The sequence below is a fragment of the Chrysemys picta genome, chromosome 5, assembly GCF_011386835.1.
Source record: "Chrysemys picta bellii isolate R12L10 chromosome 5, ASM1138683v2, whole genome shotgun sequence".
Lineage (NCBI taxonomy): Eukaryota > Metazoa > Chordata > Testudines > Emydidae > Chrysemys > Chrysemys picta.
Window position 1 is genome coordinate 135,543,128 of NC_088795.1, and position 24,503 is coordinate 135,567,630.

The window sequence follows — 24,503 nt, forward strand, 5'->3', positions numbered from 1 at the left end:
CTAGAAAAGCATGGGGGCTGTAAATCAGTAGGGTGGGGTGCTGGCAGAGCACTGGACTAGCAGGGGAGCTGTTTGGCTGGGGGTGCACTGGCAGGGCTGTGGGGGTGCCAGCTCTGGGATTTCAGGGGCCTGTGGGTCAGGCTGGGGTTGCTCAGCAAGGGGATTGCATGGGGGGGGGCTGGAGGTGCACGGGCAGGGCTGGGTGGATCTGGCTCTGGGATTGCAGGGGGCTGTGGGTGCCCAGCACTGGAATAGCAATGGGGCTGTAGGTCAGACTGGGGGTGCACTGCCAGGGATAGAGGGGATTGCAATGGCCTGGGGCGGTGGGGGCGCGGGCAGAGTCGTGCGCGGGGCGCTTGCCCAGTGCGGACTCCGCGGAGCCCTGGCCTCATTGGAAAAACCTGGGAGGCGACGCTGTGGTCAGGCTGCAGCAACCTGCGCGCGCCAGCCCCGCCCCCGCCCGGCAGCACATTCAACATTCACAGGAGCAAGAAGACGGGAGCCCCGTCGGCGGCCAATCAGCGCGGACGTCTGATCGGCCAATGGGAGGGCGGCTTACAGAGGCGCGTGCCCCCGAGAAGGAGGCTCCGCGGCAGAGCAGAAGCTGCCCGGCTGGAGACGCGGTGCGGGAACTTTTCTCCTCAGCCGCCGCCGGCCTGTCACTCGCGCGCCGCGCATGGAGCGGCCCCACGGCGGGGAGGCTGCGGGGGCGCCGAGCCCCGCGGCAGGGTGCTGAGGCGGGGAGACCCCCCCCTCTTCCCCGGGGGTGGAGCGAGCGGGGTAAATGCTCTGGCTCCACGGGCCGCTGCGGAGTCACGCCGGAGTCACTCGCGGCTCGCTACGCCCCGTCCCCGCGGCAGGGTGAGTGAGCGAGCGAGCGGGCGGGGCACCCTGGCTTCCCCCTCCGTGGGCGGCGAGCTCGGGTCTGGGGCTGCTCCGTGCATCCCGGGGAAGGGGGGACCCCCCACCCCTCGGATCCGCCTGCGGGCTCCGTGCGGGCGGAACGGGGCGGCCCCCGGGTGTCTCCGGCTGAGCGGGTTTGCCGGCTGGGGACGAGCCCACCCCCAGGAGGGCGCTGCGGGCCGTCCCTGTCCATCCGCTGGGCAACTTCCACTGCCAAGGCCCCCTCCGGCCTGCGCGCTGCCCGCGGGTCCGCCGCCCCGGGGGGGGGGGCGTGAGCGTGGGTCTGAAATGCCCCTTCTAGGGGCGGGACAGGTATTCCCGGTGTGCGCGCCCCCCCCGGTTAGATCCTGCCTGGGTGCTGGGCTGAGGGGCGGCGCTGGGCGGATCCTCGGCGTGAAAAATCCTCCTCCCTGTGAGGCGGTTTTGGGTGCTCAGCTGAAATCACGCTGCCTTGTTCAGGTGCTTGCACCTTGCCCTTCACCGTGGTGTCTAAGGCCTGGTCTGCACCAGGAAATTAAGTCTGCTTAACTGCATCGCTGGGGGTGTGAAAAATCTGCCTTTCTGAGTGGCATAGTTAAGCCAGGCTAAATCCCTGTCTCGAGAGCAGTAGGTTAACAGAGCAATGCTTGCATCCATCTAGTTACTGCCTCTCTGGGAGGATTAGCTATGCCAACAGGAGAACCCCTCCTGTTGGCATAGGTAGGGTCTGACTCTACACAGAAGCACTGCAGCTGTGCAGCTGTCGCCTTTCAAGTGTAGACAAGTCCTCAGTGTTTGTCTCTCTCTATTATGGGAGCGTTAAGAGTATGTTATAGGAGTTGCGTTTCACAGCTACGTAATCGTTGAAACCGTTGTTAGTCTGAGGGCTGGCCCTTTCTGGCTATGTGTGCAGTGCCCCAATTCCCACTAACTTTACGAGAGTGGGTCCTTACTTGTGAGCCCAATCCTGGAATCTGTTCCATGGAGGCACGATGAAGCTCTGTGCATCCATATGGAGCAGGTTGGAGGAGAGGGGGTTGGTGTATAATGGAGAAAGAGGGATATCAGTGGAAAATGTTGTAGGCAATTGGGATTAAATTCAGTTCTAGTGTAAACGAGCACAGCTGCCATTGTAGACGATGACTTCAAGTGATTTATGCTAAGGCCAAACTTATTCTTCTGTTTTCTAGGTGATTTATCAGGTTCAGAGCAGCTTACAGAGTAAATGATCTCAACCAGCTGCCCCCTCCCTCCTGAATACTGGCCTTTGGAAAAACTTTTATTTTTACTTTCTTAGTTCACTCTGGTTTTTAGAAATACAATCCCATCTCTTCCATCATATGTATTCCTCACTGGGAGAAATAAGTACCATGCAAAGAGCCCCATGTGCAACATGCTCAAATGTCGAGGGAGGGATTATAGATGGGTGTATAATATGACACATACTCTGGTCATCATCCTGCTTTTGAAATCAAGAGGGAACTTTTCTGTAGACTGCAGTGGGAACAGGATTGAGATTTAATTTCATATTTCGGTCTGTATCCTGAACAGTGTAGCCTGCTGTGTAGATGCAGCATTCTGCCCATGTTCCCCATAGGGCACGAACAGGGCCACAAATTTAAATGCTGTTAAAATCTTAGAGTTAGTACTAATATGTAGTACTGCTCATATGCAAACTCTTTATGAGGGTTGATTGATTAAGATATGTTGACGAGAATATTCCTATTCTCTCCACTTACCCCCTATACCGCAAAAAAGGGGCAGGGGAGAAACATGACAAAGACCAATATGTATTTTGGTAAATTTCCAAGTATAAACAAAACTTCAGATATTGAGATGGAGTGTGTGTGCAATTGTTTATACTACAATAGCATCTGGAGGTCTCAGCAAATATATGGAGATATACCTATCTCATAGAACTGGAAGGGACCCTGAAAGGTCATTGAGTCCAACCCACTGCCTTCACTAGCAGGACCAAGTACTGATTTTGCCCCAGATCTCTAAGTGGCCCCGTCAAGGATTGAACTCACAGTTCTGGGTTTAACAGGCCAATGCTCAAACCACTGAGCTATCCTCTCCCCCAAAGATCAATGCTCCATTGTGCTAGGTGCTCTACAGACAAACAGAGATGGTTCTTCCCCAAAGAATTTGCAATCTAAACAGACAAGATGGACAAAGTGTGGGAGAGACATTATTATTCCCGTTTTACAGAGTGGGGAATAGACACAGAGTGATTAAGGCTCAGATGGTGCAGTGAGCGCTGTATAACCCACATGGAGCCCTGCTAATTTCAGTGGGGATCTGCATTCTTGGTGTCTGCTCATGGCGAGATTATTGCATGGTTGGGGTCTTTTATGTAATTTGCCTAGGTCATTCAGGGAGCTGAGAATTGAATCCCGGTCTCCTGAGTCCCAACCCAGTGCCTTGGTCCTAGTTCATGTATACATTCTACTTATTAAAGGGAGAGTGTGCTGTCTACTGGTTAGAGCAGGGACCTGAGAGGTGGAACTCCTGCGTTTTCTTCCTGTTTTTGCCAATAACTTAACCTGTGGCATTGGGCAATTCACTTTATATTTCTGTCTCAGTTCCCCCATCTGTAAAAACGGAGATGCCATCCTCTGTAAGATAAGCAGGTGTCATTATGGTTGGCTAATGCTCATAGGCTGAACATTCTGTGTAAGTTAAAAATGGCTGTTAGTGTGTAAACCAGGCCTGTCTTACTTTGTTTAATCCTCTTGTCCCCCAAAATCACCCTATTTGTAGTCTAAATGGCAGATGAAGAGGAAAGTTCTTCTGCTGAACGCACAGAGGAAAGTGATGCTTCTGTTAGTGGAAATCTTGGATACAAGCAGAGTGGGGGGAAATAATTCTAGAGCAGCAACCCCCTGTTCATTACAATTAACTTACTATTTATACTGTAGTAGTATGTGGAAGCCTCCCAGCAGGGAACAGGCCCCATTGTGTTGGGTGCTGTACACAAATGTAACAGCAAAATAGATTATGTGGGGCAGGAATTAAACTGCTGTGTAATAAACTGAGTATCAGTGCTGCATTCTGTAACACTGCTGCACTGTTGTATGGCTTAAGATCCCCAGTGTTGTGTGAAGTAGTTACTTAACATAAGGAAAAACAAATAACACATGGCTTGAATTGGGGGGCCAGATTCTCAGCTGGTATAATTCAGTATGGTTCCCACTAATGTTCAAAGAAATATGCTGATTTATGCCAGCTGAGAATGTGGCCCTCAGAGCCCAACCCTGAGAGGTGCTGGGGACCTACATCTCCTGTGGAAGTCAGTGGAGAGCCATGCAGACTGCACCAGATAAGGATCTGGCCTTTTATTTTGGCCTCACCTCCTCTCCCCCCCCCCCCCCCCAATACAAAATTTAAAACCTGGAGGTGGGAAGGGACTTGTAGAATTCTGTCACATAGCTGCTGTCTGCCAAACATAGCTGATGTCTGCTAAATAGTACGTTTTCCATAGGGTGGATCTCTCCCTACCTGCCTTGGGAAGTGGGGTAGGGGTGTGCATACATATGTAATATAGTAGTAGTAACTGCTCCAAACTTTTGTAAGTAACACTGGCTTTTGCTCTCCCACGCCTTGGTGGAAAGCCCCGGCTCAGATGAAGATCTGCTTATTTCTGATCATCTGGGATGTCATCAAGAATGGAAAATGTGACAGGAAGGAAGGGAGGCTTTTTTTCTCCTGCTAAATATGGAGTGACAATAAAATCTGGGAATAGCAGAAATCGGTGTGAAAAGAATCCTGGCCCATTTTAATCTTGCTTCTCTTTTAACTAGATCCCAGTGGTTCTTTTGTAAGGTGGGAGGGGAGGGGATGGGAGGGGGGGGAAGGGGAGTGAAGGAGGGCCCTATACTTTGCTCACCACTCTGCTGTGAGGTTGTTGGGTTTTTTTTTTTTTGTTCCGAACTGGAAGATGCTAACCCTGCTATGGGCCTCCAGAGCTTAATTCAGTGCTGTCCTACAGGCTGAGTGCTCTTCCAGTTTTGAAATCGTTGTTTGTTAGAAATTAACCACCTCTCTCTTGCTGTCTGCTGTTGATGAATAGTTTGCTGAGAGCATTCAGGAAGCTACGGAAACATTTTTGGGTTCTCTCTTCTGTTTGTTTGGGGATTTCTAGAAGAGAAAGAATAATGGTAGAGAGGGTGGCATGCATGTTAGCTAGAACCTGCAATGCTTAGTGCTACAGAACAATCTGATAGATATGTAAAAGCAATGTTGTCCTTCCTGCACAGAAGTTTTTGTTCTGCTCTTTGTGTGTTAGCCAAAATGTTAATTTTTTTTAAATGTTTAACTGCAGATCAACAAGCGCTGCCTTGATCCCAGCTCTGTGAATGGGACAAAGGGGATTAAGAATTAAACATGCAACCCAACTGCAGCTCCTCTTTTCCTTTTTAATTTTATTTGCAATTGCTCCAGCATACTCATAGCAATCTAGGTGCCTTTTTAGTGGTCTTTGCGGCCAGTGTGATGAGCAGCCATGTTTGTTCATTTCCTTCTGTCTTCTAAGCACGTTTTCCAGGGTCACTTGTGTGTACTCTCCACAAGGAGGATTTAATTATTTCCAGCCAGCATCGGAACCAAGCTGTTGTCATTCTCTCCATACTGCATGGGATACCTGTGAATTGTGCAATATAAGATCAAATTTCCAAGGCTGTGGGGGGAGAAGGGACATAAGGGCAGGGTATCAGTATTTCTGTGCAGGCCTATTCTCCCTACCTCTTCTCTCTCCCCCCGCCTCTTTCTCAGGGATACCAAGATTTTTATTTATTATTTTTTTTTTTTTGTGGGCCACCAATGGAAGGAGGAAACCCATTTGGTTTCTATCTATAAAAGCCTCTATTTAAATACAGGGTGGATGCACTTCCAGGTGTGGCCTTTATATTATCCACCATGCTGATATTTAATGACTACATTCTATGCTGCTTTTGGCAGGTGTGGAACCCTCCTTTTCCCTTGAACTAAATGCAGTTTAGGGAGTTTCAGGACTGCCCACGAGTGTTTAGGAGAAGGGAGGGCAAGTTGTCTTGGTGTGATCCTGGATGTGGGAAAACTCTGAAAATCTGGTCACTGTGGGCCTGGGACAGATTCTGATCTGGCTAACATGAGTGTTAATTCAGGATGACTCCCATGAAACCCGTAGTTACTCCAGTGTAAAACTGGAGTGCGTCCTGGGTGCATAGTGGTGTGGTGGGCACAAATGTGGCGGTTTTGCTGGAAGTCGGGGGAGTGTGCATGGACAGGTATTGGTAGTTGTCCACGGGGAGAGACAGTGTGTCTGGAAACACTCCTACTTCTGCTTCCTCACTACCCTGCGTGCTTGACTCTGGTGGGGAGGCCTGGCTGTGAGGGATTTTGTGGATGGGGGTAAGGGATCTTGCTGTGAAGCTTTGGGTGGGCTGTGGGTGCTTACAAAGACTAGGCAAAACACTTTGTCAAATCAGCAGGGACCCTGAGAGGTGTTTCCCATTCCCAGGGGCACCACTTCCCTGGCGTCTACCTTGCTGTATTGTTCTTAGACTAATAAAAAAAATATGACCCTGAATTCTCTAAAACAAAACACAACAATCCGTTAACAACCTGGATCGGTGTAATATGCACCACTTTATCAGTCAAATACCAACACCAGCATCCTAATGGAACAACCTCTTTAATCCCCTCTGTCCCCAGCCAAACACCAACATCCTTTCCAAATTCCTTTCACTGGCTTAATCTAGTATGATTGCAGACTAAGTTACAGGCTGTGTGTAGTTTAGAGGGAAAGACAATGTTGTGAGCAATGATCGCTCAGACTTCAGTGCTGCTGGTTGGTATTGCAAAATATTCTTGATGTGTGAGAGGTGCAAGTATGAGGAGTTGTGTGAGCTACAGTGGTGATCTGCCAGAGCTCCCTGCTCATCAGTTTTTCAGATGAGACTTAAACCCCCAGGCACTGAGCTCTTGTGATCACTAATAGTCCTGTGACACTTTGGTGGAGTAGACTCATTGTCATCCATGCCCTGGTTTATTAAATCTGGTTGGCCAAAATTCCCCAGTTCCTGTTTTAAGGTCTTGTATAGCGTTACTGTGCCTTAACCGGTTGTTGCTTCCCATGCAGCTGGCGTTAACTGGTGTGCTGGGCTAGCACTGTTCTGGTGGTATTATTAGTTTCTGCAGTATAGAATGTTATGAAAGATTCTCTAGTTTAACCATAAACTTTAAGCCACGTGCAGGAATCACTAAATGAAATTCTCTGGCCTGTGTTACGCAGGATGTCACCCCGATAAAATGAATTCTATGAGCTTTCATTTAAGATAAAATGTAGCCCTGCCCTTAATTTTGGAGAGTAAAGCTTTCAAACTTGACCAAGTATAGGGATGTCTTCCAAAGTCTGCAGACAGGCAGAAGAATAGAGCTGAGAGAGGTGGGAAACTGCCTGCGTTCATGGCAGTGGGCTGAGTAATTTGAGTGCTATTAACTGTTTTGCTACTATCATGCCATGCCATTGCTGATCACTTCAGTAAAAAAACCCAGCTGTTGTATTCAGAGTTTAGATAGAGTGCGGTCGAGGTGCCCTGCAGTGATTTGAGCATGAGTACCAACCTCAGGGCAGACTGTTAGGAAATGGGGCACAAATCCCACATTGTGAATTCTATATCCAGTCAGCCAATTATCAGGTGTAAACTCCTCATGCACTGTAACAGCCTTAACATGGAATCAGTTTCCCATGCCTACTCCAATCTGTCTTGCTACCCAGGTAAGCTTACCTTTGTGATAGTCCCTTAAACAAGGATCACAGCAGTATTCAGGTTACTCCCAGTACCAAAGAACCAGTCACTTACCCCAGGTCAGTTGCACTGTAGAGCTCTCACTGGTGCAACTGACCTGGTTTAGATAGAGATGAGGGAAGAGAGGTGATTTGTGTCCTCTATTCTCCCTTACAGCATTTCTCCTCTTTTGAGAATCATCTCCAGCTGGGGTTCAGGTGACAGCAAGTCTGTTTGCTAAAATGTAAATTTCTCTCACATGCCTCTTCCTGCCAAAGAATGGCTACTTACGCAGCTGATTGTCAAGTTTATTTTGTTGATACCTGGCTGAGGCATCTGTTTGCCTTTTGTCTCTGAGGAACTGGTTTGGGATGCTTACCCAGGTTTGCAATATGCCTTAGTAACATCATACAGTAGAATCTTCTAACTTTACAAAGTTGCCACACATTTTACCAGGATAATAATGATCAGTGAATTATGAGTTTTCAAATGATATCTCAAAGCATACTTTGCACAACATTTATCATAGTTTTGTAAAAGTGGTGAACATAAGGGTACAATTTGCCATTACCTTTTCTTTTTCTTTGATATGGATGACTTCCATGTAGAGCTAGGTGCCAGTGTAGTAGGCTGGAATTGGTCTCTTTGGCTAAGTGCAACCATGCAAGTGGGCAGTGGTCTGTTAACTGTGTAATAAAAAATTAAATGTTCTAAGGCTTAAGTTTCTTAACAGTCCAAACAATGGTAGAACATTCCCTCTCGATGGCAGAATAGATCTCTTCAGTGAGGGTCAGTTCTTCATTCAAGAAAGAAGTAGGGTGCCTCGTGTCCCCCACCCCAGCCTAAGATTAGCACTTCACCTAACCCAACATTAGAAATATTGGTGCACACCACAAAGGGTTTGCTGAAATTGGGGTTAACTAATACAGGCTCTTTAGACAAAGCCTTTTTTGTTTTAGAAGCCCTTTTCATAGGCCTTAGTCCATAGCATCTGGTCTGGCTTCCCCTGTTTTTGTAAGGTCTGTTGTGGAGGCCATAGTGTTGCTTACAAACCTCTGGTAATAGTTGGCCAGACTGATAAGGATTGGACCCGCTTCTGGGTTTGTGAGGCAGGCCCATTCCAAATGGCTTCTACTTTTAAAGGTTTGGGGAGAATAAACCCACTTCATCCCGTGTCCTAAATAAGTTACCTCTGAGGCCCCCATCTTGCATTTAGGTACCTTGACGGTGAGGTTGGCTTCTGTAAACCTCTGCAATACAATTCCCACATGGTTCAAGTGGTCTTGCCAGGAGTCACTAAAGATACCGAAGTGGTCTGCCTAGGCCCTGATGAAGGTGTGCAAACCCTGCAGCACTTCTGTGACAAGCCTCTGAAAAGGTTGCCCTTGCATTAATTAATCCAAAAGACAAAACCTTAAATGTATACAGGACAGATTCCACTATGAAAGATGATTTTTCTTGGGCATCAGCATCCAAGGGAATTTGCTAATATCCACAAGCCGCATCTGGAGTATTTATGCACCCCTCAGTAGATCCACTGTCCTGGGTGTGGAGTGTGAGGATCAGGTTGGGTGATGGCATTTACCCTTCAAAAATCCACACAATCTCATGGGTTTTATCCCTTTTAAATACCATCACAACAGGAGATGCCCAGGGGCTTTTTGATTTAGCAGTCACCCCTTCCCTATAGCATGGTGTGCCCTGCTAGGGGCAGGGCATGGCCCTGTAGTTTCTATGGAATGCACTATTTTCATAGTTAAACCTGGTAGGCTGGAAAACACCCGCCTCTGGTATTTCAGGAAGGCCAGCATGGTGGGCCAGCATCTCCTGCTTTTGAGTCAGCAAAACAAAACGTATTCGCTACCATCTTTCTTTTATGGTAAGCTTTTAATCTATTGACATATGCTGTTTGCACAGCTCTTCTGCCTTGGGATTTCATTACATTAGAAGTGACCTCATTTGCGCTCTCTGTCATCTCAAAAGGTCCTTCCAAACAATCTTGCATCTTGTTCTTCCTCACTGGAATCAACAACACAACGTCACCCGTCTCAAAAGATCTTTCTCCAGCATGCTTGTTATACCAGGATTTCTGAAATGCCTAAGTTAATCAGTCTTTAAATTCTCTTTAAAATGAGTGACATGCTCCCTTACAGGCTGTCCAGACTCTTCTGTACTCCCTTTCCAAGAGCCTCAAATTAAATGTAAAGGTCCCCTCACCTGTCTCCTGTAAAGGAGATCAAAGGGGGCAGACCATATAGACTCTTGGGATAATGCCTGTATGTGAATAACAAATAAGGGAGCAACACATCTCAGTCATTCTCTCGCTTGGTAACATACATCAGCATAGACTTCAGTGTCCCATTGAGTCTTTTACCAGACCATTAGTTTCGGAATGATAGGGAGCAACCTTTATATGCCTCACTCCACCCAACTCTTAACTCTTTTGAAAATGACAGACATGAAATTTGCACCATGATCTGACAAGATTTCCTTGGGAAAACCTACTGCCCTAAAAATGATAAATAGGGCAGTAGCAGAGGTTGTGGAATAAATTTTATAGTGGGGGGTGCTGAGAGCTATTGAACCAAACTGTAAATCCTGTATATAATGGACAGGGTGCTGTAGACAGGGTGCTGTAGCACCCCCCACCCCTAGTTCCAGCACCTATGTGCAGCAGCCACCGTTTCAGCTTTTACATTAGATAGACCTGTGATTTCAGGGTAACTAGTGGCAGAAACCACTTTTTTTCCCCATTTCTGGAAGGTTTCGGTAGGACCTTCTCTGTTGGCCAGGATGTAACACCTTCTGTTGGAGATCAGCACTTCGCACTAGTTAATGTCTCTTCTGTCTGGTAATTTATATAGTTACAGAGGCTTACAATGGAAACACTCAAATACCACCTTATCATGTGGGATACAGATGTTATAAATAAGATTAATGGATGGAACAACTTGCAGGCGTTCCAGAAAGTCTGAGTACTATACACACACTTACAATTCTGCTATATATTTTACCAGTACTAACGCACAGGTGAGCTGGACTGATTTTAGCCATGGTATTTGTCAGTGTTCCATCAAGGCTTGGGGACCTTGGGCTGAGCTGGCACCATCACATGTGCTATCAGCTATCTCTCTTCTCTCCATCTGTAATCTGACTCTTGCTATTTAGAGCTGCATTTCACTGGTGGGTGAAGGGTGGATTAGATGTGTATAGATATAGATGTCCAATGTGTGTGTTTGTGAAGTGCTTTAGGATTGAAAAAAAGATTTGGACATTTACATGGATAATGAGAACATCAGAAATTACATTAAGTAGGATTAATATTACAGGTATGGGATATAAACTCTTGTGCTCAATCACTACTGAGGGGATTAGGAAGAAATATCCTATATGCAGGCTATTCCATGACTGGCGTCTACAGGGTTTCATGTACTTTTCTCTGAAGCAGCTGATACAGCTACTGCCAGATACTGGTCTGGTATTGCAATTCCTATGGTTCTAACTTTTGGGATGAAAGGTACAAAAGTTAGTATTTATTAAGAAATCTCTTCATGACACTGAGAACCCTATCTTCAGATACAGTAACGCCTCATTTAACATCGTCCCACTTAACGTTGTTTCAATGTTACGTCCCTGCTCAATTAGGGAACATGCGCATTTAAAGTCGTGCAATGCTCCCTTATAACATTGTTTGGCTGTCTGCTTGTAAGATTCTGTGGAAGAGCAGCGACTTTACAAGGGAGTATTGCACGAGTTCCACTTCTCCGCCTCCTCCCCCTGCCCCCCAGCGCTTCAGGCTTTCTGGGAGAGAGGGGGAGGAGCAGGAAAGCGCTGCGTCTCCACTCCTCTCCCTCCCTCCCAGAAAATCCTAAATGCTGCCAAACAGCTGTTTAGTGGTGCTTAGGATTTTCTGGGAGGGAGGGGGAGGAGTGGAGATACGGGGTTTCTCTGCTCCTCCCCCTCCCTCCCAGCACTTGGTGCTTAGGACTTTCTGGGAGAGAGGGGCAGGAGCGGGGAAGTGCTGCATCTCCGCTCCTCCCCCTCCCTCCCAGAAAGTCCTAAGCGCTGCCAAACAGCTGTTTGGCGGCGCTTAGGACTTTTGGGGGGAGGGGAGAGGGAGGGAGGGATGTGGCGTGCTCCAGAAAGGAGGTGGAGCAGGGACGGGAAGAGGCAGGCCTGGAGCATTCTCGGCAAAGTCCGAGCCTGTTCTCCGGAGAAGCTGCCGCTGCTGCTGCAAAGGTGCTTCCTAGCGTCCTTGCCTCGGGCTGTGCCTGTGTGGGGTACAAGCCAGGGACACTTCCTCTCTTCCTCTCCACAGTACAGTACAGTATAGTGTATATAATGCCTTTTGTCTGCCCTAAAAAAAATTTCCTTGGAACCTAACCCCCCGCATTTACATTAAATCTTATGGGAAAATTGGATTAGTTTAACATTGTTTCACTTAAAGTTGCATTTTTCAGGAACATAACTACGTTAAGTGAGGAGTTACTGTACTTATGTGGCCTTGTTGGGAAATGTTAGGATTAGTGCAAAGCAGTGCCTTGAAACCTGTATTTACAATCAAAGCGCAGGGAAAACTTTCCCATATCCTGAAAGTACTTGTTACCTGTAGCATGCCACCTCCAGCTATATGTCTCCCCTAGCATCACTCCTAATCGTTCCTGTCCTTCATATAATTGTTGTCTGTGTTCTTGGTTAACTATCTGCCAAGCTCCCTCTTCTCCTCTAAAATGCTCCTGGAAACCTCTGCAAAGACTATCCATAACCTTCTATCTTGTACTATCTTTTACTTGCTTGTGGTGTTGGACTATAGTGCAGGAACTAGGATTTCTCCTGCATTTGCAGAATACAAAACTGATATAATTCTAGAAGCCCCAATGACGATTAGGACCCCATTGTGCTGGGCGTTGTAGTACGAGTAGTTTCTGGCCTGAAGAGATTACAATGTAAATAGGTAAGACAGACAAAAGGGTGAGGAAAAAATGATGCAACGTATGCAGAATGACGGTGGGCAAAAGTAATTTTTGTTCAGTTTTTTTTTTTTTTGTTCCAGTTTTAAAATTGCATTACAGGGGATGAGGTTGGGTGAAGGGATGAGTTAATTGGAGCAATGGAGTGGGATAGACAGAGGCTCATTGAACCTGGAGAGAAGGGGAAAGAGCTGGGAGTGTGTGTCTCGGACCAAAGGACCTGGGCGGGGAGGGTGCAGCTCGGGCCAATCAGTAAATTGAAGAAGGTGCCCAGAGTTAATATTCCAAGTCAGTCTGATCTCACCAGTATGCAGGGGGAGTGTCCTTCTGATGACTTGGGCTGTCTTGCTCCTCCTTTGGAGTGGTGTGTGTTTTTTTTTTTAAAATAGCTCCTCTGAGCACATATGGCTAGGGTACGTGGCAGGATGGGGCTAGTGCCCTGGGCATGTCAGGCTCTAGGGCTTGAGAAATGGGGTCCTGAGAAATTGGGCTTCATACCCTGCCCTTGTTTCTGCTCCTGGGGCTTAATAAAGTTTCCATAAATATTGCAGACATGGCTTGAGCATGAGAACTGGAGGTGAAATTGAGTAGGAACAAAAATGGTATTAACAAGTAAGGTTTTCATTGTGTAATCAGACAGCATCTACTGTACATAGTAAGTTAGATGTTGGAGTTCTTCCCATTTTAATAGTCTAAGGTATTTTTTGCATGAATAGGATCTTCGGTGTTGCTTTAGGTGATTTCCCAACTCCCTTTTAAACTTAAGTCGTCTCATCCACCCATAAACAAATGCTAGCGGAGCTTCTTGTTGGAAAATCTTGTCTCACCACCCCAGCCTTAAGGGCTGTTGGGTTGTTGCATGGATCTGTAAGATCCACTCTCAACATTACTGCTGGCTTAGTGGAAAGCATTAAGATGGTCTGTGGAATTGAGTTAGTGGAACCTTGGGCTGGTGACTTCTGTTTTGTCACAGAGGTGCATACAAATGGCTGTGACAACTTGTGATGGCTAAGATGGTCAGCAGATGATTAATGTGGGGGGAGGCTTCAGATGATTTGAAGCCCTCAGATTGTGCACGTAGCTAAATTATATAGCCACAGTTTTATTACTGATGTAATGTTTACTAAACTGTATTAGTGTTGCTCAGAGGCTCCAACTGGGAACAGGGGCCTTTTTGTAGATCAGTGGTTCTCAACTTGGGGTGCATGCACCCCCAGGGGGTGCGAGATGCCCTTTCTGGGGTTGCGAGACGTGCCAGATTTTTTTAGAAGGTTAATCATCGAAAGCACAAATTAAGCACGTGCACATTAGTACAACTATTTTGTTTAATCAAACCTATGTATTAACATTATACATTTTTTAATGATTACTGTCATATACAAACAAAAATATCTAGGTTTAAGGGGTGCGAGAACATTTTTTGATAAGGAGTGAGAACATATTTTGAGAACCAAAGGGGTGCAGGCTGCAGTAAAGGTTAAGAACCACTGTTGTAGATGCTGTACAGATACCTAATAGAGACACTCCTTACAACCTAAATACACAAGACAAAGGATGGGAAGGGAAACAGACACAGAAGGGAAGTGACTTGCCTAGGGTCATGCTGTAGGTCAGTGGCAGAGCCCCAGGCACAATTAGAATAGAACCCATGTCACTTAAGTCTCAGTCCTGTGTCCTGTCAGCTGGACCACACTGCCCTTATCCTTCACATCCCATTCCCTTAGTTCAGGGGTTTCAAAGTCCTGGCCCGTGGGCCAGCTGCGGCCTGAGAACCTCCCCACTTCGGCCCGTGGAGGAGAGACCCATGCAGCCACGCTGCTGGCTCTGTCTGCTGCAGGCGCTGCCCCCCATTGGCTGGGGGAGAGGGACAGAGATACCATCACTAGTTGCCGGCAGAGTCAGCCATGGAGGCAGCATCACATTTTTCCATGATAAACACAGTATAAAGTTGTATGACCGTTATTATTTCTAAGAAATTCAAAATAAATACAATATAAATGTTTTCTTTTCTGAACACCATCTTCAGAGACATTATTGGCCCTCTGGGAGGATTTGAGGACTGGTAAGGTAAATTGAGTTTGAGACCCCTGCCTTAATTTGTTTGGACTGTGTGTACAACACTCAGCATAACGGGACCCCCTCATCTGTCCTGGAGCCTATTGACTTTAGTGGGATTTGGATCAGGTTCTAGAAGAGTTGTGTGGGTAATCAGGGTTACAATAGTAGGGGGTGTTTGCAGGTTAGGTTTGAATTTTGATTGATTTAAATACCAGTTAAAGTACTAGAACTGCCTCATATCCTCCAGAAGTAGTTGAAGGGGATGTCTTTCTGCTGCTTCTGGCCAAGAGGGATTGAGCAGTGGACCCCAACTCTTTCTCCTCTTTGCTAGACTGTTCGGCTACCCTCTCTTGTCCTAGTTCAAATGATTATAACTGGAGAGTTTGAGAATAAGAAAATCCTTTGTTATCACTGGACCTTCCCACTGAGCCATACTACCTTATACAATGATCTTTTCTATTGTAGAAGCTGTATCGGTGCAGGTTGGGTCAATAACTGGGTCAGAAAACTTCAGAACACAGATGAGCAGAAGCCCCAGCATGGTGTTAGAAGGTGCTGCGCTTCTTAAGCTGCCATCTGTCTAATGAAACATAAAGATGAGATCCTTACCATTAGTGACTGCTACAGATCCTATGGCACTTTGTGGTGCATGGCATTCGGTCTCTTTCCCCTTTTATTTGAATACAAAATTCCTTTATTTCCTTTCCTAAACTTTGCTGTAGCACTGCTAAACAGCTTCTACATTCTGCTCCAGGAGTTGGGTTGTCAGTGTTTGTAACTGTGCGCAGACTCACCCAGTGGCGCCTCCTGCTGGTTGCCCTGGGGAATTAGCATCCAGCCTCCGGAGCGCCCTCTTCAGGCTGCTGTCTCGCTGCCACTGCTGGCCCCCATGTCCCTCCCAGGACCCTGGTGCCCCTTTAACTGGGTGCTGCCCCCTGGCAGAACCCCCACCCACTATCCCCACTTCGCCTCAATCTTGGCTACTGCCCAGTCTCCATCTAGCCCCCGTTCACTGGGGCAGACTGCAGTATAAGCCACTCATCACAGGCAAAGGGGTTCGGACCTGCTGTCTTTGCCTACCCATTGGCTGCCCTGTTGCAACCCTGCACCTATTTGGTCTATAGTCAGGCCTGCAGCCTGGGGCTTTCCAGGCTGGAGCTCCCAGCTCCTCTGGCCCTTCCCCAGCCCTGCTCCCAATCTAGGTATCTTCCTTAGGTCCCTGCAGCCAGGCCCTTCTTCCTCTACAAACAGAGGGAGACTGACTGGGCTTCTGGCTCACAGCCTCTTATAGGGGCCAGCTGGGCCTGATTGGGGCCTGGCCACAGCTGAGCCTACCTTCCCCAATCAGTCCAGGCTTCTTGCCCCTGCCACAGCCCTCTCCTGGGCTGTTTCAAGCCCTGCAGGGCAGGAGCGCGTAACCACCCCACTACAGTGTTACGTAATTTGGTAAAGTGATTTTGTAGTATCTAGGTGTTCGTAAGACAGCAGTCACCATGCTATCTAGGTGTTAACCGTGAAGTATATGTGTATATTGAATGTATTGCATGTTGTGGTGTGTTTTTATTTACTAAATTGGATTTATCATACACTTCTGATCATCTCACCTGAACTTCGCCTCCGAACCCCATCTGCCTTGGGACTATGAAGCTGGTTAGAGGTGGGAATCATAGAATTGTAGGGCTGGAGGGGATCTCAAGAGGTCATCTAGTCCAGTCTCCTGCATGTAGGGCAGGACTAAGTATTCTAGACTATCCCTGACAGGTATTTGTCTAATCTTCTCTTAAAAATCTCCAATGACGGAGATTCCACACCCTCCCTAGGCAATTTATTCCAGTGCTAAACCACCCTTGCTGCAACTTAAGCCCATTGCTTCTTGTCCTGTCCTCAGAGGTTAAGGAGAATAATTCCCCCCCCCCCCTCCTTGTAATAATCTTTTATGTACTTGAAAAATGTGACCATGTCCCCTCTCAGTCTTCTCTTCTCCAGATTAAACACACCCAATTTTTTTCAATTTTCTCTCATAGGTTATGTTTCTAGACCTTTAATCTTTTTTGTTGCTCTTCTCTGGACTTTATCCAATTTGTCCACATCTTTCCTGAAATGTGGTGCCCAGAACTGTACACAATGCCTCAGTTGAGGCCTAATCAGCGTGTAGTAGAGTGGAAGAATTGTTACTTGTATTTTGCTTTCAACACTCCAGCTAATACATCTCAAAATGATGTTTGCTATTTTTGCCACAGTGTTACATTGTTGAGTCATTTACCATCCACTAAGACTCCCCACATCCCTTTTTGCAGTACTTCTTTTTAGACAGTCATTTCCCATTTTGTATGTGTGCAACTGATTGATTGTTCCTTTGTAAATGGAGTACTTTGCATGTGTCCTTATTGAATTTCATTCTGTTTACTTCAGACCATTTCTCCAGTTTGTCCAGATCATTTTGAATTTTAATCTTATCCTCCAAATCACTTGTAATCCTCCCAGTTGGGTATCGTCCGCAAACTTTATAAGTGTGCTCTCCATGCCATTATCTTAATCATTGATGAAGCTATTGAGCAGAACCAGACCCAGAATTGATCCCTGCGGGACCCCACTCGATATGCCCTTCCAGCTTGACACTGAACCACTGATAACTACTCTCTGGGAATGGTTTTCCAACCAGTTATGCATCTACCTTATTGTGGCTCCATCTAGGTTGTATTTCCCTGATATGTTTGAGTAGGACCCTATCAAATTCACAGTCCATTTTGGTCAATTTCACAGTCATAGGATTTTAAAAATAATAAATTTCATGATTTCAGCTATTTAAATCTAAAATTTCACGGTGTTGTAATTCTAGGGGTCCTAACCCAAAAAGGAGTTGTTGGGGGGGGGGGGGGGGGTCGCAAGATTATTGTAGGGGTGGTTGCAGTACTGCTACCCTTACTTCTGCACTGCTGCTGGTGGTTCTGCTGCTCTCCAGTTCTGAGGGCAGAACTGCCACCAGCAGTAGTGCAAAAGTAAGGATGGCATGGTGTGGTATTGCCACCCTTACTTCTGCGCTGCTGGTGGGGTGCTGCCTTTAAAGCTGGGCACCCAGCCAACAGCTGCCATTCTCCGGCTGCCCAGCCATGAAGGCAGCACAGAAGTAATGGTGGCAATACCACCATCTTCCTAAAATAACCTTGCGACTCCCCTGCCACTCCCTTTCGGCTCAGGACCCCCAGTTTGAGAAACACTGGTCTCCCCTGTGAAATCTATATAGTATAGGGTAAAAGCGCACACAGACCAGAATTCACGGGGGGACGGGACGACTACCAGATTTCACAATCCGTGACGCGTGTTTCATGGCTGTGAATTTGGTAGGACCCTATTTATGAGGAGATCATGCGAGACAGTATCAAAAGCCTTACTAAAGTCAAGATATACCACATCTACCGCTTCTCTTCTCTCCCCTCTTCCCCCCCCTCTCCCCCCTCCCCCAGTAGGATGACCAGATGTCCTGATTTTATAGGGACAGTCCCGATATTTGGGGCTTTGTCTTATATAAGTGCCTATTTACCCCAACCCCTGTCCCGATTTCTGTGACCTGAGGTACCTTGAGTAGCCCATACTGAGAATGGAAAGGTCAGGGAAGGCTGCAAAAAGGAGAGCAGATTTCCCCCAAAACTGGTGGTTAACACAAGTTAGATTCACCAGCCAGTCAAACTGTGCTCCTGATCCCCCCACACTGGTTATCAAGAAGCCCCCTTTATTGCATTCCAGTCTCTGGCTCCCAATCAGCAAATAGGTCTAGTAAAGTGAGAAGTTATTTAAAATGCTATTCACTATACAAAATGTTCTGATCCCCAAAGGGCCAGCCACATAACCAGATCAATACTAGTTTGGATCTTGCCCAAAATACCACACTACCGGCTAGTCCTTTAGTATCTAAAACTAATGGTTTTATTATGAAAGAGTAGAGAATTGTTAAATGATCAAAATAATCAGCTACATACATATGACTTCATAGTCCACATATCAGGTTCTTAGCAGCACTGGTGAGTTTGCTGGCTTGTAAAGTCCCTCTGGAACACATCCACAGCTTGGATGTGTCTATCAGTCCTTTTGTGCAAAGCTTCAGTTTGTAGAGCAGTTACGCCAGAGGTGAGAAGCAGGATTAAAGACAAAATGGACAAGATGCAGCTTCCTTTTTATATTCTTTGCCATGTGGCTTGTACATTCTTTGTCCCAAATGTAAACTCACAGTGCATGGAATGGAAAAGCTCTTGGAGTCTCCTGTTCAGACATGTCCCTATGTGTCCTGCTTACTCAAGGGTGTAGCCCCGGGCTTCTCTCAGTGGGTTAATTGTACAGCCAATTGCCCTTGATGTGCCATCAAACAGGCTAGATAATGCTGATGCCAATCTGTCTGGGGGTGTCCCCCAGAAACACAGCACAGGTTTGATATCAATAATATAAATGGTCACTCATATTACATGCATCATCATTGCTCCATCGTGTGAGGCACTGTACAAACAGGTTTGGCAGATTTTTTTTAATAACTTGTATAATATGTTTAAGCATTTTTTTTGTTTTTATAGATATAAATTCTCCCAGTTGTGGGAAATTGGATGGGTCAGACAACTATTTAGTGACCGTAGATTTTGAGATTCAAAAAGTTACAATTTATTAATGTAATAAAACTTTATATTTTGATGTGTGATGTTGACAAAGTAAATATCATTAAATGAAACTCTTAAATTCTCAAACATTTTTTTTCTTTGCTTATCTGTAAATTTTGATTATTGATGCAAGTATTTTTTTTGTTGATTTTGTATTTTTGGTGAAATTGACATTTACGGATAAAAATCTAATCCTAAGTCTATCCATAGTGAGAAACAGTGTCTGCCCCAAATAGCTCACAATCTAAATTGATAAGTCCGGCAAAGGGTGGGAAGAGAAATGGAGGCACAGAGAGGGGAAGTGACTCATCCAAGATTACATAGCAGGTGAGCTGAAGGATCAGGCATAGAATTCTGCTCTTTGAAGTCCCAGTCCAGTCTCCAGTCCACTGCCTCTAACTTTTCTTCGGTCTCTTGGAAGTCTCAAAACACCAGAATTTAAAGAAGTGATATTCTGCATGGAAAAGCTACTTTAAATAACCTTTAGAAGCTTCTAATCAAGAAGTGCATTGTTTGTGATTTCTGTCTTTCCCCTAAGTTCTGCACACTCGGACTCACGATAAGTACTTGTACAGCCAGAAAGTAAAACATGTTAAAATATTTTTTCTGCAAGATTTGTGATATATTCAGGACACATGATGATCTAATGAGGTATAAAATGTCTATTAATGCTTGTTTGAAGGATTGGCATATCTGCCTATGGCCTCACCATCTGTCAGTAATAAAGCCTTCGTACCACATCAACAGATAGTCCTCTCTCATTAGAATGCCTGAAGTCAGACTCTCAAACCCATATTTAGGCACCTACATAAAAGTGGCCTGAATACACTTTGTCACCTTTCAGAGGTCCTGAGCTCCCACAACCCTCAGTAAAAGTCTGTTAGAGTTACAGGAGTTCATCACCTTTGAAAACAAGTCACCTTTTTTTAGGTAGCCTAACAATTGATTTAGGAGCATAAGTTTAGGCCTCCGTATATTTGAGTATGTGGATTCTCTATCGCTGGCAGTTTGGATGTCTTTATAAAACATCTAGTTCAAATGAATCATTTTGCGGAAGTTCTATGACCTGTGTTACACAGGAGGTCAGACTAGATGATCACAGTGCTCCCTTGTGGCCTGAGAATCTATGAATAATATAATCACAGTGGTTGATACGTGCAATTAGTCTCAGGTTAGAACCACAGGCTTTATTCTGCCCTCATCCCAGTAAACACCAGATCAGCATGTACTGCTCTGGGCTGCTTATAGCTGCATCCTCCAAAATGCTGCAATGTATTGTCTGTTTTCCAGAAGACATTAATACACTATATCTTAGGACTGATGATGAATAATAACTGGTAAGTATGGATAATCCTCAAGATTTTTCTCCCAAGAGCAGACTTCAGCTGAATACAGTTAGCTTGTGGTTAATTTCAATCAGTTTGCAAAATGCCTGTTTTTATTCAGATTGGGGGAGGGAAAAATCTCTGGGTTAATAAATCATTGGCACAGACATGTTATCAGATTGGTTACCAATGAAACCTTTCAGATTCCCAGATGTAGAGACTGGCCAAGCTGTCAGTTAGTCAGGTCTGATTATTTTTTAGGCTATACCTGGTGGTTTGCTAGAGAGAGAAGCAGCAAGGCAGTCTGCATGATTAGCTCTGGTTTGTCTCTGCAGTTGCATGAACAGATTGATACTGCTTTTGGGGTTTGTGTTGTGGTTTCTTGTTTTGTTTTTTCCTGGAGCAGGCTTTCAAAATCTTTTGTCTAGAGAGGAGTGTAGAAATTGATATGAGGTTTGTCAGGGTTGATTAGATATGTCTATAGCAGAAAACCTTGATTAAAATCAGTGATTTTAATCATGTTTTTTCATTTGTACTGTTAAGTTACTTTCCTAAAGAGAGGTTGGGTTTTTTTTTCCCCCCATTGATTGGTAACCATTAAAACTTCTTGACTTACAACTTAGTATAACCTTTACACTGAATTTGATGCTGCTTTTGTTAACCAGGAGGATACAGTATATCTATTTACATTATTTAAGCAATTACATAGTTTCTTATGTTTGTTCAGATTCTTAAATTTTTACATTTGTATTGTTAGAAAATGGTGACTGATGCACTTCTTATTTACTTGATGACTTTAAAAAAAAAATCCCCCCCCCTTTGTGTCAGGCTCTTTTTAGCTGGAAATTCAATTGAAAATTTACAAAAACAGCATTTAATTTTTTTATTAAACAAAACTACGTTAAGTGTGTTGGATACATAGGAAAAATTTTTATCAAAATACATTTTTCATTTAAAACTGATTTATTTAACAGAGGAAATATCTGTAGTTAGTTAGTTGAACTGATTGTTTCCAGTCACAATTTTTTCAAGATTTTCAGACTAGTAGATCTCATTCTCTCACACCTAGTTTTTATTCATAGAGTGGAAGAGGAAAACTAGTTTTCCCATTTCTTGAATGCCCAGTTGGCTTAACTTTGAATGAATTAGTCACTGAACTGAACTAGTTGAATAAACTGAAATGAAGAAAATGTTTTCTCTGCCCCTGCAGAAGAGACTGCTGGTGGCCAAAGCTGTTTAGTACTTCAGCAAACTCTAGTTCCAGTGTTCAGCCAGTGACTCAAACCACTGAACTAATGGAACTTTCTTTAAAATTCAGCAGCAAACGTAGTGCTTAGTATTTTTTGTATTTAACTTAAATTATTTTAATAGATTTATAGTAAGTGTAGGTCTTAACATAAGTTGACAATTTATTTTTAAATAGGTTTATTTAAAAATGTGTTTAATTTCAATCAAATCTTTTATTTAAATAAAAATCCAGATTTTCCTTAAAAAAAAAACAACAATAATTTTTATCCACCCTCATGAGCACAAAATAAATTTGCATTTAAAAAAACTACCAACTCTGTTAGTCCCAATGTACAGAGTTATAACTAAAGGAATAAGAGTTGACTGCATATACCAGTCGTGTACAGGGGAGAGAGGAGTTACAGATGGTTTATCCTCAATGTAATTCTGAGATGTATTCTCTCTAGCCAACAATAGAAAAGTCCTAGAGTTGTCAGTGAGTGGGATAGTGATGATTTCCATGTTTAAAGAAATGTCTCAGCTGTTGGAAAATAATGAAAATTCTCCTCCGGATCCAGGGATGCTTCCCACCTGAAATAGCATGTTTCACTGTTTACAAACTGAAATGTATACGTGTTCTTCCCCCTCCTTATGCAGTACTGTATACCACAGAGACATGGAAATGGAAAGGGCTTGATGGTACATGGGTGTGTATGTAACAGTATTAAAATGGGTCCATGTCCCCTTATAGTAGCTGAACTGTATAAAGGAGTTGATGAACCTGCTACTGCTGGCAAGTTGGTGGGCTTATTAGCAAATGCATAAGTAGAACAATAAAGCTAGAAAAAGGTTTAAAATATAAAGTAGGAAGATAAGAGATGTATTTAAAAAAAAAAAAAGTCTAAACGGTCTTGGGTAGGCACCACACCAGCGCACATTTTAGCCATTCTATTGCTGATCGCTTTGCGATCAGCAATGTGGATGCTGGAAAGTCTTCCTGGTAGACTAGCACGAGATGAGCAGCCACACCACAGCTACACAGGGCTGTTCCTGAGTGATGAGAGAGGTGTTTCCTACAGAGGGAGCAGCTCCCATTCTGCTTGCTAGTGTGACAGTCTGCCATGAAGATGGTCCATAACATAGTGCAGATTGAACTTCTGCTAATGAGTCGGTGGCAGGCACCTTCTGTATGTCTTTGAAAAGTGATATTTGTGGTATCTCCTGATTTTGTTACATACTGTAGGTTCTTTGCTGCAGTATAATGCCTGTTGTTAGACGGCAAGATATTGACTTACAAGGAGAGGCTGAAGGAACTGGGGTTATTTAGTCTGCAGAAGAGAAGAGTGAGGAGGAATTTGATAGCAGCCTTCAATTACATGAAGGGGGGGTTCCAAAGAGGATGGAGCTCGGCTGTTCTCAGTGGGGCAGATGACAGAACAAGGAGCAATGGTCTCAAGTTGCAGTGGGGGAGGTCTAGGTTGGATATTAGGAAACACTATTTCACTAGGAGGCCGGTGAATCACTGGAATGGGTTACCTAGGGAGGTGGTGGAATCTCCATCCTTAGAGGTTTTTAAGGCCCAGCTTGACAAAGCCCTGGCTGGGATGATTTAGTTGGTGTTGGTCCTGCCTTGAGCAGGTAATTGGACTAGATGACTTCCTGAGGTCTCTTCCAACCCTAATCTTCTATGATTAGAAAGGGCTGGTAGCCACTCAGTGTCTGTTGGTCTCATAGTTCCTGTTGTTGTTATACTGTAGTTTGCTTCAATTCTACATTAACTAGCTTTGTATGTGGAGAATTTAAGCACACAGGAGTGCAATATTCTCCAACTGAATAGTAGAGAGCTAGCGCAGAGCTGCTCAGTGCCTGTACTTAAGCTTGCATGCTCAGCTTGGGGAGCTAATTTAGTAAGCCATTTCTGCCCTTTAATCTTCTGAATTACCTTGGTGAGGTGGTCCTTATAGGTAAGTGTGCAAGTTAAAGTCACTCATACTCACGACTCAACTGGCTTTGCATCATGTGCCAGTTCTTCATGGACTTCAACCGAGCTACACATATTTACATAACCTGAGGAGCTAACCGAAAGTGGCGCTAAAATATAAGCCATCAGAACAAACACATACATTTTATGTTTTTCGTACCAAAGTATGGCAACATTTCCAATGAAATCTTATCAAGGCCTTATGCTTTCCCTGCTTTCGTGCAGCTCAATAGTCTCTTCACTCCCTCGGTGGAGAAAGGCTATAAAAGTCTTCCTGGCTCTGAGGTCTGTCCATCTATACCTGCTCCATTCCCTCTGTTCTGATTCCTCAGAGGGCTCATCCCTGTTGGCTTTTGCCATATTAGTTAAATGCATGGTGATGCTGTTTGGGGACACTTCACACTGATGTATGGGTGGTGTTTTCTGTGCTGCTCCAAGCATCCTTACGAGTGACCTCCCTTTCCTGCTAGTCCCTATGTCCATATTTGATGTAACTTAAGGTTCCCAGCGATGGGCATTGAGGTAGTTTTGTTATATCGGAGTCTCCAGATTCTTCACTGTTTCAGAAGTTCTGCACATTCCTTATCTAAGGGTATGTATGTCTTTTGGTAGCCAAATGGGCTAGATATAATGACTGCTTTGAGGAC

The 24,503-nt window shown here is 44.9% G+C and overlaps 1 protein-coding gene across 3 annotated transcripts in view; it reads left to right on the forward strand.

Moving 5' to 3' along the window:
* The first annotated feature begins 307 nt into the window (after positions 1 to 307).
* The window catches only part of PTPRA (protein tyrosine phosphatase receptor type A), a 233,052-nt gene continuing 208,856 nt past the window's right edge, over positions 308 to 24,503 (forward strand). For 2 of the 3 annotated variants that reach the window (XM_065598359.1, XM_005291495.4), the window contains exon 1: positions 595 to 861. The gene's annotated coding sequence lies outside the window, so the exon portion shown is untranslated. Of the gene's footprint in view, positions 862 to 24,503 lie in introns of all 3 variants that reach the window. The other variant, XM_065598358.1, reaches the window with a different exon arrangement.